Genomic DNA, 5616 nt, shown 5'->3' with positions numbered 1-5616 from the left:
GTGTTCCATTTTATTTTCCAAAACACAAAAACTCACCTTGGTCATGTTACCTGTAGATTTCTAAGCTTCAAACGCCTATTTGCTGTGTTTTTTATTTCATAATGGCTACTCTCCACAAACTCTTTTTTGTATTGCATCAGAATACAAAATTTGGGAAGGAAGAAGGCAAAGCCAACCCAGACCCAGAAAACATTTAGGAAATTGCCACACAAGAAACCACAAATCGGCTGAGGCACCCAAAACAATGACAGCAAGCCAGAATTGGAGAGAGCCAACAGCTGTGCCCTAATTGAAAAAGACCATTGCTCTGGTTCCCTGAACTCCTTAAGCCAGCCTCAAAACCACAACCCACATCAGAAAATTTATTACAAACCATGATAAATAAGAAAATGTGAAAAATGCAAAAAAGAAAAAAAATGCAAGAGTCCTTTGTGATATGGTGCTTGTTTTAGTACAAGGAAACCAGCTGTTTCCGGATTCATCCACCCCTCCCAGCTGACTGACTGTGGAATTCTGATTGTATTCACCTGAAAAGAGAGAACATTTATAAGTATATTGGGACTGTGGAACCTGCCATTTACCAATGACATGTTAGACTGAATCATAGACCAAATATAGGGAAGAAATCTTATGCATGTAAACCTTGTGGGAAGTCATTCAGTATTAAATTCTGCCATACTCTCCATCACAGCACTCATATTGTGGAAAACCCTCATGTGTGTAATGATTGTGTGGAAACCACTCACCAGAAGTCAGATCTCATTAGACATCAGAGAATTCACACAGGGTTGAAATCTTACAAATCTAATGACTGTGGGAAGTTCTTTGCCCAGAAGAAACACCTCATAAATCATCAGAGAATTCACACAGGTGAGAAACCTTATGAATGTAATGACTGTGGAAAATCCTTTGGCCAGAAGGCAAACCTCATAAATCATCAGAGAATTCACACAGGTGAGAAACCTTATGAATGCAATGACTATGGAAAATCCTTTGGCCAGAAGGCAAACCTCATAAATCATCAGAGAATTCACAGAGGGGAGAAACCTTATGAATGCAATCATTGTGGAAAAGCCTTTGCTGAGAAATCAAAGCTCACAAAGCATCAGACAATTTGTACTGGGGGAAACCTTATGATTGCAACGACTGTGGAAAAACCTTTGCTGAGAAGTCAAACCTCAGAAAGTATCAGAGCCTTCACACCATGGAGAAAGCTTATAAATGAAATGACTGTGGAAAAGCCTTTGGTCCCATCCTTGCATACCAAGGATAAATCCCACTTGGTCTGGGTGGATGATCTTTCTGATGCATTGTTGGATTCAATTGGCCAGAATTCTGTTGCAGATCTTTGCATGTATGTTCATCAGGGAAATTGGTCTATAATTACTTTCTTTGTTGCACGTTTTTCAGGTTTAGGAATGAAGGTGATACTGGCTTCATAGAAAAAATTTGGGAGAATCGCCTCTCTCTCAATTGTTTTGAATAACTTGAGAAGAATTGCAGTTAGTGCTTTAAATGTCTGTTAGAATTCAGCAGTGAAGCCATCCAGTCCTGGGATTTTCTTGGCAGTGAGGGTCTTTATTACTGATATCATTTCCATCTGGTTATGTGTGTGTTTACGTTTTCTATATCTTTGTTGCTCAATTTAGGTAGGTTTTATGGATGGAAGGATGGTGGAAAGCCTCTTTGCTGTACTTCATAACTCATAAGATATCAGAGTATCCACACAGGGAATTTTCTTCTTGACCTTTTTGTGCAATTTATATCTTATGAAATATTAGAGAATTCACCAAGGGGAGAAATGCATGAATGTAATACATGTGAATAAGCCTTTGTGGTGCAAATCAGACCTCATCAAACATAAAAGAATTCTCATGGGGAGCAATTTTATGAGTGTAATGACTCAGAGCCTTTTACCATAATTCAGCCCTCATTGTACATCATCAAATTCATATAGGGAAAAACTCCTTTGAAAGTAAAATCCCTTTAATTAGAAGCCATACCTCATAAGACAACAGGGAATTCACATGGGAGAGAAACCTTATGGGTGTAATGAGTGTTGGAAAGCTCTGCCCAAATCTCTCCTTATATCAGAATGCACAACATATATATCTAATGAATGAAATAAATGTGAGAAAGTCATTTCACATAGGTAATGCCTCATAATCCATCATGGAATTTGAACAAGGGAGAGACCGTAACAATATAATGAATGTGGAAGAGCTTTTCTCCAAAATTCATGTAAGTATTGTGACAAAACCTTTTGCTGGAAATCACATCCTATCCAACAGAGACTCATGTAAAGGAGAAAGCTTATAAATATTATTAGAGTCAGAAGTCAATGGTAAATCAGAGAATTGACACAGGTGGTTTCTTAGGAGTATAATGATTGTGTAAAAACATTTTCTTTATTTCAGGCTTGTATAGATACAGAATTCACAAAAGGTGATAGTCTTTGCATGCTGTAAATACGATAAAACCTTTAGCCAGAAATTAGACATCAACAGACTTCAGAGAAATCATAAGGAACAAAAGTCTATGCAATGAATTTGGAAAATGTATTTCTGCTATAAATCAGTCTTCAATTCCCATGAATAGACTCACAAATGAGAAAACATGCATGCATAGAAAAGTTTTGTACCATAAATTATCTCTAGATGGTAAACTAATATATCACACAAAAGAAAAATCATGAGTGTAATGGAATTGGGAAACCCTTTGCTATAAGGCAGATTTCCAGAAAGCTTAGCAAGATTACAGAAAAGTCTCTGAAAATGTAACATGTCTGAAAGATTTGTTGGCATCACAAACTGGAGGATAGCTCAAGTGCATGTGTTTTTGTGCCTGGCATCCAAATTGATATCTCTTTTTCTTTGATGAATTCCTTGTTTATTTATTTAAAAGATATAGAGACAAAGGATTCCTGTCCATTGATTTACTACTATATGCCCACAATTGCCATGGTAAGGTCTATGGCAAAAACAGTGCTGAGGTCTGTGAATCTGATTCATCACTGATAACATTGAAGACATTGGTTCCTGGTTCTTATGCTGCCATGCATGGAAATGTTTCTCTAATTTCATTTTCAAATAGTTCATTGTTAATATAAAGAAATGCTTCTAATTTTTAAAATTTCATTGAAATAATTTGTGATTAATGTGTCCTAGTCATGCATTATTACAGGGTGTAGTGCAATATTTGCACACATTTATGCAGTAAAAAGTGATCAAGCTAAGCAACTACAGTTTTATTAATTTTTTAAAGAGTTATTTATTTGAAAGACAGAGTTACAGAGAGAAGTAGCAGCAGAGAGAGAGAGAGGTCTTCCTCTGCTGGGTCACTCCCCAGATGGCCGCAATGGCCGGAGCTCTGCCAATCTGATGCCAGGAACCAGGAGCTTCTTCCAGATCTCCCACTTGGGTGCAGGGACCCAAGGACTTGGGCCATCTTCTACTGCTTTCCCAGGCCATAGCAGAGAGTTGGATCAGAAGAGGAGCAGCCAGGACTAGAACTGGTACCCACATGGGATGCTGGTGCTTCAGGCCAGGGCGTTAGCCCACTGTGCCACAATGCTGGCCCCCAAGCAACTACAGTTTCTAATTCTTCTCCATGATTTGAGACTACCAGCTCCTCTCCTTCAGTTCTTTACACAGAACCTAATATGGTTGAATGTAGTCATCTCATTATATTATGGAACACCAGAAGTTCTTTCTGCCTCTTTGATTTTTGATACCTATTATCCAATCCCCCTCTATCCCTAGCTGCTTCCCTTCTCAGCCTCTAGTAATCACAGTTCTGTGTTCAGATCCATTATTTTCTTTCACTTCCACATGTGACAAGGACCAGGTGACATTTGTGTTCCTGCTTCTGGCTTATTTCAATTAATTTAATAATATTTTGTTCTTTTTTTGTATCTAAAAGAGGTTGCCCTGTCCATTGTTTTTCACTGATGGACAGCTAGATTGGTTTCAAATCCTGGCTGCAGTGAACTGTGTTATAGTGGCTGTGTTATGGGAAAATTGATGTATCTTTGATATGCTCTCCTCCTTTCCTTCTAATAAAATTTCCTTATTCTATATAGCCAAGAGCAAGACAACTCTCACATGGTAGGTCAATTTTTATCTTAGTTTAATTTTTGTTATTTATTTGAAAGAGTTACAATAGAGGTGGAGACACAGAGAGGTCCTCCATTAGCTGGTTCGCTCTACAGATGACTACAAAGGCCAGAGTTATGCCATTCTGAAACCTGGAGACAGGAGCTTCCTCTGGGTCTCCCACATGGGTGCATGGGCCCAAGGACTTGGGCCATCTTCTACTGCTATCCCAGGAGGTAGCAGAGAGCTGGATTGGAAGAACAGCAGCTGGAACTAGAACTGGCATCCAAATGGGATGCTGGCCCTTCAGGCCAGGGCTTTAACTCACTGCACAACAGCGCCGGCCCAATTTTTATCCTTTTTAAGGAATGGCCATACTGTTCTGCATAACATCTGTACTAACTTGTGTTTTCACCCACCATATATGATGGTTTTCTTTTCCCATGTGCTCTCTAGCATTTGTTATTTTTTATCAGTTTGGCATAAAAATGATATAGTATTGTTCATGTTTTTGTGTATTTTGAAATCAGTTAATTTGTTTATTAAATCTTTATTATTTGAAAGGTGGATTTAGAGAGAGAGGGAAAGACATAGATAGCTTTCATCTGCTGGCTCACACCCCAGAGAGTTTCAACAGTTGAGCCTGGGGCATGCTGGAGTCAGGAGCTTCATCCAAGTCTCCCACATCAGTGGCAAGGACCTGAGTCCTTCGTCCATCTTCTGCTGGTTTCCCAGGTGTTTAGCAGTGAGCTAAATTGGAAGTGGAGATTCCTAAACTCAAAGTGGAACTCAGATGTTATGCTGGCCTCACAGATTGCAGCTTTCCCCACTTGGCCACAATGCCAGCCCCTCTATCAATTTAATTCCTCAAAAATAGCTCAGTAATGTTGGCATCTATCTCATTTTGTGTTTTCTCTGTTATTATTCAACTTATTGATGTCTTATTTTTCTTCACATTATTCCTCTCAATTGCTCTACCTGAGGTGAGTAGGGCTGCTGTGTTGCTTAAATGAACTGTATGCTTTAGATTACTCATTTAATGAGTGCATGTCATTCACATAGCACTTCACTGAAGTTCTACTATGTCCCAAATCCTCTTCTAGGCACAGAATTTAGACCACTTTTCTCTTAGGCCCAGATCTTGCCTTTAACATACTACTTGGAATTTAGTAGCTCATGAAATCTGCAGACTGCATAAATGAATGAATATTTTGAGGGCTGTGCTTTTGTGGAGGAACTTCATAGGAGACCGAAGGAATAAAATAAATCAAAAGTATCCACAGTATATAGAATGTATACTATTTTACAAGTCACAGAGAAGAGGAAGAAGAAGGAAAGTAGTAAGACTAGAAAGTTTGTGGCAAGACTAACAGGCGCTGGTCAAGAACTTAATAAGCACATTAGGAAAGCAGTAAGGTTTCTTTTTTTTTTTTTTTTTTTTGAGGAAAAGTTTTTATTTCTAGTGATGAAATTGGCTACAGAACATTATGAAAGTTTAAAAATACAAAGAGAAATTGTCTAT

This window comes from Oryctolagus cuniculus, chromosome 18 (assembly GCF_051225735.1).
Source record: "Oryctolagus cuniculus isolate XC-2025 breed Fujian yellow rabbit chromosome 18, ASM5122573v1, whole genome shotgun sequence".
Lineage (NCBI taxonomy): Eukaryota > Metazoa > Chordata > Mammalia > Lagomorpha > Leporidae > Oryctolagus > Oryctolagus cuniculus.
Note: the sequence above shows the minus strand (reverse complement) of the source record.